Consider the following 12,126-nt stretch of genomic DNA (forward strand, 5'->3'; position numbering starts at 1 on the left):
GACAGCAGCTCTGAGGGTTTGCTCATCTTACAGGTTTGCTCATCTTACAGGTACTGTGAAGGCTGTCTCCTGTTTAGCATGATAAGGCATGATAAGGCTTGCTTTGGGAAACTCCGCAGGGTGAGGTTGTGGGGACAATAACTGCCTTGATTTTCTGCCATCTTTCCTGAAAGAGGTGGCTTGTGGTGGGGGCAGGGAGGTAGCTGTGGGTCAGCCAGGCTAGGGTTCAAATTCTGGTTCTGTGACCGGCTGTGTGACTCTGGCAAGGTGTTCAACAACTCTGTGTCTCTTAAAGAGGTACCACCGCACCTACAGCATGGGAGAGTGAAGAGTCCACCAAAAATTTTGAGTGGCTGGCGCACAGTGAGTGCTTTGTAAATGGTAGCTATTTTTCTTTTTCTTTTTCTTTTTTTTTTTTTTAAGGTGGCAGGTATAGCATATGGAAATTCCCAGGCTAGGGATGGAATCAGCTGCAGCTGCCAGCCTATCTCACAGCCACAGCAATAACAGATCAGAGCCAAGTCTGCAAGCTACACCACAGCTCATGTCAATGCCAGATCCTTAACCCACTGAGCAAGACCAGGGATCAAACCGACATCCTCACAGATACTAGTCAGGTTCATTTCCACTGAGCCACAATGGGAACTGTAGTGGCAGCTGTTTTTAATGTGACGATGCCTGAGAAGGGCCGATGTCACTGCATCAGTGGCCCTCACTGACCCTCTAGCTTTAGCAGTCTCTACCCTGAGCACCCTGCCCCTTAGCCATGCGGGACAGCTTGATCCTCCACAAGACACCTTCCCTTACTTCCTTTAACCCTGCTGCATGGTTTGTTTGCTATTTACAAACAATACTTTGTTTATTTGGTGAGTGATTGGTTATTGGTTGGTTGGCTGGTGCAAGGGGGATCTTGGAATCTTGGCAGAGGCCAAGGGTTGACTATGTAGACCCTACAGGCTAAATTTATCCCCCCTGCCCCCCTGTTTTTGTATGGCCCATGAAATAATAGATTTATATTAACATTTTTAATGTTATATTAACATTTTTCTTAAAAGAGTACTGTTTCTTGACCATTGAAAATCACATAAAATTCAAACTTTAGTGTCCATCAAGTTGTATTGGACACAGCCATGCTCATTCCTTTTCCTTTTTTTTTTTTTTTTTTTTTTTTTTTGTCTATTTGCCTTTTCTAGGGCTGCTCCCATGGCATATGGAGTTCCCACGCTAGGGGTCCAATCAGAGCTGTTGCTGCCAAGGCCACAGCAACGCAAGATCTGAGCTGTGTCTGTGACCTACACCACAGCTCACAGCAACGCCAGATTCTTAACCCACTGAGCAAGGTCAAGGATCGAACTTGTAACTTCATGGTTCCTAGTCAGAATCGTTAACCACTGTGCCACAACGCGGAACTCCCGCTCGTTCCTTTTCACAGTGCCTTAACCCACTGCTTTAACCCATTGCCTTAACAAGCTGCTTTCTTGTTACAGTGGCAGAGCTGAGTAGTTGCAGCAAAGAATGTACGGCCCCTAAAACGCAAAATTTGAGAAAAGAAAATGTGAGCAGGAGTTCCCGTCGTGGCGCAGTGGTTAACGAATTCGACTAGGAACCATGAGATTGTGGGTTCGATCCCTGCCCTTGCTCAGTGGGTTAACGATCCGATGTTGCCGTGAGCTGTGGTGTAGGTTGCAGATGCGGCACGGATCCCGCGTTGCTGTGGCTCTGGCGTAGGCTGATGGCTACAGCTCCGATTAGACCCCTAGCCTGGGAATCTCCACATGCCGCAGGAGCGGCCTAAGAAATGGCAAAAAAAAAAAAAGACAAAAATAAAATATATATATATATATATATATATATATATTTTCTATCTGGCCCTTTGCAAAAAAAGTTTACCTGTCTCTGGTATAAGCAAATAGCAGCAGAAACACCCAACCCCAGCCTCTTCCTCTTCCCCTCCTCATCCTCAGCCTCAGGTCAGAAATTCTTTCAAAATAACAATCTGCAAATACTGCCTGAGAACTTTACAGAGTGCACACTATTCTTTACACTTTTCATTTTATTTAATGTAATCACACCTGAGCTCAGCACAGAGGAGAGAAAAAGAAGGTTCAAGTAAATGAGGAAGAGAAAAAAAGGGCAAAAAAGGAAAAGAGTGAGGCAGTGAGAAGGACAAGAATGTCATAAAGAAATTTGTTCCAAACAAGGAAATCCATAAAAAATAAGGGCACGAGGAAGGTTTAACAAAAATTTGTAAATTGCCTGCTTTCTCAGCAATTGACACAATTCTATCACCTCCTCTTCAGGAAAGCAAAACAGTTTTGGCAAGATGGCACCAAGAGGCAATAACACCAGTTAGAGAAGATGATTAATCAAGAGATTGTTGCAGAAATAATCTAGTGTTTACTCGAATGAGGAATTGACCAGTTGACAGAGATGTACTCAAAACTCCTGGCAAAATTTGGCTTTTCCAGCAAATGAGCTGGGGAGTCAGATCCCTTTAAAAGGAGGCAACAAATCCCTTACAAAGAAAAAGCAACAATTTCAGCATTAAAAGCTTAATGTTGGAGTTCCCTGGTGGCCTAATGGCTAAGGATTTGGCATTGTCACTGATGTGGTGCAGGTTCAAATCCCTGCCCTGGGAACTTCCTCATGCTGTGGATGCAGCCAAATAAATAAATAAAAATAAAAGCTTCGTGTTAAAAGACTATAATATATAATAATCAACAAGGAAAGCCGATGTAGAAAAAGACGACATTATTTTAAAAATAAAAATTATGAAGTCTAGGAGTTCCCATCATGGTGCAGTGGAAACAAATCCTAGTAGGAACCATGAGGTTGTGGGTTCGATCCCTGCCCTTGCTCAGTGGGTTAAGGGTCCGGCGTTGCCGTGAGCTGTGGTGTAGGTTGCAGATGTGGCTCGGATTCTGAGTTGCTGTGGCTCTGGCGTAGGCTGGCAGCTACAGCTTGGATTGGATCCCTAGCCTGGGAAGCTCCATATGCCATGAGAGCGGCCCAAGAAATGGCAAAAAGACAAAAAAAAGAGCTGTTGTGTAGGTTGTAGACATGGCTCGGATCTGGCGTTGGTGTGGCTGTGGGCATAGGCTGGCAGCAACAGCTCTGATTAGACCCCAGCCTGGGAACCCCCATAATGCCACGGGTGCAGCCCTAAAAGAAAAAGACCCCCCCCCAAAAAAATTATGAAGTCTACGCCTTCACTTGATTAGCATAAATCTTATTTTCTAGATAGAAAGAAAAGCCCCAGGAATGGTAACACCAGAGAAGATCTGGTTTTATCCTCAGAGCCTAGGGACCTCATAGCAAGATTTCTAGGCACAGGCATAGTGATTGTGAATATAAGTCTAGCAAGGTATTTTCTCCTTTTTAAGACAAAGACCAGAGAGGAAGACCACAGGAGTGCAAGTGTTTGCCAAAGCCAAGTCCCAGCGGGCTTCGTTTTTTCTGAGTATGCACTTGATACAGAGGAGAGATTTAATCTAAACAGGGCTCACTGAGGGATGCGAAAAGCCGAAGAATCTCATTTCCTCACCTCCGAGGCACTTGCTAATAACAAAAGAAGATAATATAGGAGAAAGCAGAGATGCAAAGAGCAAAGCAGTACAAGCAAGAAGAATAGTACCCTCTTTGCAATGCTGTCCACACCCTGGTTCCCACAGCACTTCAGGAGTCCCTTCATCTCCCATTTGGGGGAGTGTGTTCAGAAGTTTATGCAAAAACTATAAAGAACACCCCCAATGGTTCATTTCCACCAGTTAGATAGCAAAAGGGGAAAGGGGAAAATTAAAAGGAACCATTCTAATCAGCACTCCTCAAAATTGTTAAGATCATGGAAAAACAAGCTAGTCTGAGAAACTGTCACGGCTAGAGGAGACTAAGCAGCCATGACAGCTAAATGCAATATCATGTCATGGATGGGATCCTGGAACAGAAACAGGAGAATAGGTAAAAACAAAAGAAATCCGATTTATATATGAACCTTTGTTAATAATGTATCAATATTGATTGTGACAATCTACCATATTAATATAAGTTGCTAATACAGGGGGAAGCCCTGGGGTATTAGAGACCCTTGTGCACTAGAAAGAGAGAGAAAGAAGAGGTGGTCTTTGGTTCAACAAATTTCAGAAAAAAAAAATAGATTAAAACAAATTAAACACATTTCGTTCTTACAGCACCCCTCAGAGCCTTTATTTTGCATATGAACATTGCAACTATCCAAAAAAGATCTATAGTGAATAGTGCTAGTAGGAACATATGGGTGCATGTATCATTTTCAATGAAAGTTTTGTCCGGATATATGCCCAGCAGTGGAATTGCTGGATCATATGATAGCTCTATATTTAGTTTCCTGAGGTACCCCCATACTGTTTTCCACAGTGATTGTACCAATTTACATTCCCACCGACAGTGGAGGAGGGTACATATTTCTCCCCACCCTCCCCAGCATTTGTTATTTGTGACTTGTGGCCATTGTGACTGGTGTGAGGTTTTGATTTGCATTTCTCTAATGTTAATGATATTGAGCATTTTTTTCATATGCCTATTGGCTATCCTTATATTTTCTTTGGAGAATTGTCTATTTAGGCCTTCTACCCATTTTTCAATTGGGTTTTTTGTTTTTTTTGTCATTGAGTTGCATGAGTTGTTTGTATATTTTGGAGATTGGGCCCTTGTCTGTTGCACAATTAGCGAAGATTTTCTCCTATCCTGTGGGTTGTCTTTTAGTTTTTTTTTGTTTTTTTTTTTTTTGATGGTTTCCTTTGCTGTGCAAAATCTTTTGTTTGATTGGATCCCACTGGTTTATTTGTGTCTTTATTGTTATTATTCTAGGAGGTAGATCTTTATTATTATTTGCTGCAGTTTATGTCAAAGAGCATTCTGCCTATGTTTTCCTCTAGGAGTTTTATAGCGTCTGGCCTTATATTTAGGTCTTTAATCCATTTTGAGTTTATTTTTGTATATGGTGTTAGATAATGTTCTACTTTCATTCTTTTACATGTAGCTTTCCAGTTTCCCCAGGACGATTTTATTGAAGAGGCTATCTTTCTTCCACTGTGTGTCCTATCCTCATTTGTCATAGATGAGTTGACCATAGGTACTTGGGTTTATATCTAGGCTTTCTATCCTCTTCCATTGGTCTATATTTCTATATTTGTTCCAGTACCATATTTTTTGATGACTTTAGCTTTGTAGTATTGTCTAAAGTCAGGAAGCTCAATTCTCCCATTTTTGTTTTTCTTTTTCAGTATTTCTTTGGCTATTTGGGGTCTCTTGTGTTTCTATACAAATTTTAAAACATTCTGTTTTAGTTCTGTGAGGAATGTCTTTGGTAATTTGATAGGGATTGCATTGAATCTGTAGATAGCCTTGGGTAGTATAGTCATTTTGACAATATTGATTCTTCCAGTCTGAGAGCACTATTGACAACAGCTAAGACATGGAAACAACCTAAATGTCCATCAAAAGATGAATGGATAAAGAAAATGTGGTACATATATACAATGGAATATTAATCAGCCATTAAAAAAGACAAACTAATGCCATTTTCAGCAACACATATGGAGCTAGAGACTCTCATACTAAGTAAGCCAGAAAGAAAAGGACAAATACCATATGATATCACTTATTTGTGGAATCTAAAATATAGAACAGATGATCCCATCTAACAAACAAACAAAAAACAGAAACAGATCATAGACAAGAAGAGCAGACTTGGGGTCCCCAAGGGAGGAAGGGGAGAGAGGGGAGTGGGATGGATGGGCAGTGGGATCCTACTGTACAGCACAGGGAAATGTGTGTGACTGGGTCACTTTGTTGTGCAACAGAACTTGATGAAACATTGTAAATCAACTATACTTTAATAATAATAATAATAACCCCCCCCAAAAAAAAACAAAAAGCAAAAAACATCCGGAGAATACAGCATCTCTCAAACTTATTTGACCATGAAATCCTTTTCTTGCAGAACACTTTTGGAGACTAGCTTCCTCCTGAAAATACTTTGGGAAAATACTAATTTATGCAATCTAAAAAGAGGACTGAAATAGCTGAGAATGGCTAAAAGAGAGGCCCGATACAGTAAACTTAAAAACAAACACAATGGAAATGATTTCATCTAGTCATTACCCATTTTTAACTAGTGCCTCAGGGATCTCAAAAGAAAGAAATTCTGCCAAACTAATTGCTGAAAAATTCTCACTCTATGCCCAAGGCCTTAAACAAAAGCCTAATGGACTGTGTATCTTGTTAAATGTAACTGCATGAGGAAACTATTAACGTTAGGCTCAGCTGCTGTCCTCTGTTGCTAAACAAAAGGCATTTGTATCTGGATCCTTTGAAAAGTTACACAAATTTGGGTGGACAATGAATATTTGGTGGAGACTAGTTAATGCAGAGATGAATAGATCCTCTCTATCCTGGGAAACAAAGACACCCAAGTGTACCTTGGACAGCTAGAATATTTAGAAATCACATATGAGAAATTATACGTTTTATTCCTTTAGACATGCAACTTTCTGAATCTAAATTGCATTTTAATTTAATCAGTCTGGGCAACTATAACTCTTTAGCTGAGATTAAAATAATAATAGACTCAAACCAGGCAGTATTTTCTTGCAAATTTGTTTCAAAATATAACAGATGATTGGGTATAAGACTTGAAGCTTGACAACACTGCTTTGTTATGGGATACAGAAGTAGCATTTTTATCAACCTCTGACTGCTCTTAGCACAATCCTTGAAGAATTGGAAAAATCTTGCTTGAGATGCATTTAAATTAGCAGAAAAATAATCACTGAGGAAACAGAAGGTCTGTGATAGCAGAATTGAGTAAGAAATCAGAATTTAGCAGAAAGAGTGCATGCTTTCTCAAGGTTAAAAGATGTGAGTTTGAATCCTAGATCCATCCTATTAAAGCAGAGTAACCTTGGGCTTTTGGAACCTCAGCTTCCTTAACAGTAAAATGGAAACAGTAGTATTACCTTGGCACGGTTGTTGGAAGTAAGAGAGATAGTGTTTGCAAAGTGCCTCTTACAGTGCTAGACACACTATATTCTCAGTAAATGTTTATTCTTATAAGATAGTACCATGATCAGTCTTAAACAACAAAGAGTTTAGCAAGACTCCAAGTAAGTACTCGAGTATCACTACAGAGCAACTGGAACCCATGTTTATAGGAAACAGAGGAACATTTTTTAGGCTGGCTAAAAGTCATTACTGTATGGAAAGAACAGCTTTATTTGCATCAGCAGAGTTTTTTTGGACAGCAGGCAAGACTAATAAATGTTTGGCCTTTTGGCATAACTGAACTCAATTACAGTGGTTCTGCTTAAGTCAAGTTTGTCAAATGGGCTTCTCTGTCCTCCTCAGATCAAAACCTTCTAAACCTAATACTTTTCTAGACTGAAATAAGAAAACTATTGGATCCTCAAAAATGATACAATGAAAGTGAACCAAGGAAATATTTCCTAAATACATTCCAAATGTTATTCAGGGGGGGGGAAAGCACAGAATTATATGATTTAGGAGCTGTGGGGTTAAACAAAGTTAAACCAATTTCTAGGCTTCTTTCAAATGCAATGCATATATAACGTGATAAAAATTCAAACAGTAGAAAAGAGCATAAAATGAAAAGTAAAATTTCTTCTCACTTCACCTTCTGTCCCCCAGTTTTTCTTGAAATCAAGAATTGTTACCAGTTTCTTATTTTTCTAGAACCACTGTGCACATTTATAAGCATATTTTAAATCAAGATACAAGTAAACATAGGTAAATACCTTACCTAAGAGGTAACACACTAAGCACATGTCTGCATCTTCCTTTGTTCACTTAATATATCTTAGGGAAAATATCAGTTCATTTATATCAGAAGTTTTCAACTGGGGGTGATGTTATAGATATTTTTGATTATCTCATCTTGGGCAGGGGATGAGGGTTCTACTGGCAGCTGGGGGGTAGAGTTCAAGGATATTGCTAAACATCCTGCAGTACACAGAACAATCGCCTATGACATAGAATTACCTAGCCCAGAATAGCAGTGGTAGCACTAAAACCTTGATTTAAATCAATTTTTTTTTAATGGGCACACACTATTCCACTATATGGATGAATCATAATTTATATAACCAGTGCAATATGGTGGTCATTTAGGTTATTTCAAGTCTTTTATTATGTAAAAAAGAAACTGAAATGAATGTGCAGAAGCATATCTCTACGATAACATTCTGTTAGCAGAATTGGGGGAGGGTCAAATTGTGTGTGTATTTTTATCATAAATATTGTCTTTTGTCCTCTAAAGATAATATAGCAGTTTACAGCGCCTTCAACCAAGCACGCAAACTCCTATTTCTCATATCCTACCCAAAACAGTGTAGTAACATAATTTCTTTATATTTGTCAATCTGATTTAAATAGAATTGTTTAAATTTGTGTTTACTTATAAGGTGAACTTTTTTCCATTTAAAATCCATTAATTATTTTTGTAAACTATCTGATCAGTTTAGTTTAATGCAGGACTTTTCAGAGACTTTAATGTGATCATGTGTATTATGATTCTCCAAGAGATAGCATTCAACATTTCCTAGTTTGTTTTTTTTTTTTATCCTTAAAACCTTATTTTTACAAGAGATCATTTTGAGTAAAAATGGTTCCACAAAACATTTTTTGAAAATCACCCAACACAAGCTATCAGGGTAAAATTGATTTATGAAAGGATTTTATAAAAAATGTCCAAAGGCTGTATAATAGTGACAATTACTTGGTGGCATTTCTAGCAGATAGGGAAACCCCTAAGCCCAGGTCAGAAGCAAGATCAGTCAAACTTGGATTGTAAAGACACTCGTCAGGACTAATCAGGGCTCTTTTCCTTGCAGACCAAAACCCAGTTGACCAAAACCTAACCCACTCAAACTAGGTTAGGCAAAAAAAACAAAATGAAAAACTATATTTGCTCATATAAATAAACTTTGAGAAGGTCATTGATTCAGCTCTGCCTCAAGTATAAACCATGCCAAAACCTCAAACTCTAGGAGGTTTTTCTCTCTCAATCTCACTTTTCCCTGCTACTCTTCTCTGTTCTATTCTTTTAGCTGAGCCACAAGTTGTTTCTAGCCCTGGTATTTCACCACTTTACCATCAGAGAGATTGAAACACTTGATCTCAGGGCCCAGGTTCAGAATTACCAGGGAAGAGCTGGATTATCATCCATCTCTGGGCCACACAGTGATGTGAGGGCCAGTGACCACGAGGAGACTGAGCACCGTTAGTGCCACATGATGGTGGTAGGGGAAGGAGCTTTGCCCAGAAAGAAAATAAAGTGAAGCTCTTCTACCGATACATGACATGACATCCTCCATGTTAACAGGAGACCAAGAAACATCCCTCAAGAAATGATCATCATTAATTGTCACTTGGCAAATAAATTTAAAAGAATTTAACATTCAGTGTCCTTGTGCAGCTTGTACAGATCTGCTAATGTTAAAAACAGCATTGGATACTGAAAAAAAAAAAAAAGGCTCTTAATTGACTGGATTTGGACAGGTGAAGAAACAAATATTAAAAGGATGCCAGCTGTGGTCCTTATGTAGAATCATAACCCTTGCCAGATACAGAAAGTCAATACTTTTCTTCACATGCAAATGGCAAAAATGGCACCCAATGTGGAAAACTGGGCTACTCGATATGATAATTTGAACATTTACAAATTGTCTAACTTTCTATTTTTTTCTCCTATCTTTTTTTAAAAAACTGAAGTATGGTTCCTATATTGTTTTAGTTCAAGGTACCCAGCAAAGTGATTCAGTTATATATTCAGATTATTTTTCATTATAAGTTTTTTGTTTGTTTTTTGTTTTGCCTTTTTGCCATTTCTTGGGCCGCTCCTGCAGTATATGGAGGTTCCCAGGCTAGATGTCTAATCAGAGCTGTAGCCACCAGCCTACACCAGAGCCACAGCAACTCGGGATCCGAGCCACGTCTGCAACCTACACCACAGCTCACGGCAATGACAGATCCTTAACCCACTGAGCAAGGCCAGGGATCAAACCCGCAACCTCATGGTTCCTGGTCAGATTCGTTAACCACTGAGCCATGATGGGAACTCCTCATTATAAGTTTTTATAAAATATTGAATATAGTTCCCTGGGCTGTACAGTAAACCCTGTTGCTTATATATTTTATGTATAGTAACTCGTATCTGCTAATCCCATACTCCTAATTTATCCCTCCTATCTTCCCTTTCCCCTTTGGTAACCATGAATTTGTTTTCTGCGTCTGTGAGTCTGTTTATATTTTGTATAGATTCATTTGTGCTGCTTTTTAGATTCCACATGTAAGTGGTATCATAGTCATATTTGTCCCTTTCCCCTTTGGTAACCATGAATTTGTTTTCTGCGTCTGTGAGTCTGTTTATATTTTGTATAGATTCATTTGTGCTGCTTTTTAGATTCCACATGTAAGTGGTATCATAGTCATATTTGTCTTTCTGACTTATTTCACTAAGCATAATATTCCCTAAGTCCATACACATTGCTGTAAAAGGCAATATTTCATTCTTTTTTTTATAGCTGAGTAATGCTCAATTGTAGATATACACCATAACTTCTTATTCATTCCTCTGTCTATGGAGCTTTAGGTTGCTTCCATATCTTGGCTATTGTAAATAGTGCTGAAATGAACACTGGATTGCATATATCTTTGTGCATTAGAGTTATCATTTTTTCTGGATAATACCCAGGAATGGAACTGCTGGATCATATAGTAGCTCTATTTTTAGTTATAGAAGGATACTGTTTTCCATAGTGGCTGCACCAACAGTATGTAAGAACTCCCTTTTTTTCTCCACACCCTCTCCAGCATTTATTATTTGTAGACATTTTGATGATAGCCATTCTGACCAGTGTGAGGTGATATTTTGTTGTGGTTTTGAGTTGCATTTCTGTAATAATTAGTGATGTTGAATATCTTTTTGAGTGCACTTTAGCCATCTGTATGTCTTCTTTGGAAAATTGTCCATTTAGGTCTTCTGTCTATCTTTTATTGGATCGTTTGGGGTTTTTTTGATATTGAGTTGTATGAGCTGTTTGATATTTTAGATATTAACCTTTTGTCAGTCACATTTGTCTGCAAATATTTTCTCCCATCCCATAGGTTGTCTTTTCATTTTGTTGATGACTTCCTTTGCACCGTAAAAAATTTTGATTAAGGTTTCATTTTTCCTCTCATTTCTTTAGTCTTCAGAGACTGATCTAAGAAAAATATTGCTACAATTTATGTCCCCAAATGTTCTGTCTATGTTCTCTTTGAGGGTTTTTACAGTGTCACATCTTATATTTAGGTCTTTAAACCATTTAGACCTTCATTTTGAGTTTTTGTATATGATGTAAGGAAGTGTTCTAATTTCATTCCCAGCACCACTTGCTGAAGAGACTGTTTTTTCTCCATTGTATATTCTTGCCTTCTTTGTCATAGATTAATTGATTGCAAATATATGGGTTTATTTCTGGGGTTTCTATTTCTGTTTCATTGATCTATATGTCTGTTTTTGTGCCAGTACAGGTTGTTTTGATTACTGTAGCTCTGTGGTATTGTCTAAAGTCTGGAAGGGTTATGCTTCCAGGTCTGGTCTTTTTTTTCAGGATTTCTTTGGCAATTCTGGGTCTTTTGTGGTTCCATATAAATTTTAGGATTACTTGTTCTTATTCTCTGCAAAATGTCATGGGCATTTTGATAAGATATTTGCAGAGTTCCCATTGTGGCTCAGTGGTTAACGAAGCAACCAGTATCCACGAGGATGCAGGTTTGATCCCTGGCCTTGCTCAGTGGGTTAAGGATCCAGCGTTGCCATGAGCTGTGGTATAGGTCACAGACATGGCTCGGATCCTGCATTGCTGTGGCTGTGGCATAGGCTAGCAGCTACAGCTCTGATTGGACCCTTAGCCTGGGAATCTCCATATGCCGTGGGTGCGACCCTAAAAAAAAAGAAAAAAAGAAAAAAAAAAGAGAGAGAGAGAGATTTGCATTAAAGCTATAGATTGCTTTAGGTAGTATGGCCATTTTAACAAAATTAATTCTTCCAATCTAAGAGCATAGATTATTGTTCTATTTCTTTGAATC

Source organism: Phacochoerus africanus, chromosome 6 (assembly GCF_016906955.1).
Source record: "Phacochoerus africanus isolate WHEZ1 chromosome 6, ROS_Pafr_v1, whole genome shotgun sequence".
Taxonomy (NCBI): domain Eukaryota; kingdom Metazoa; phylum Chordata; class Mammalia; order Artiodactyla; family Suidae; genus Phacochoerus; species Phacochoerus africanus.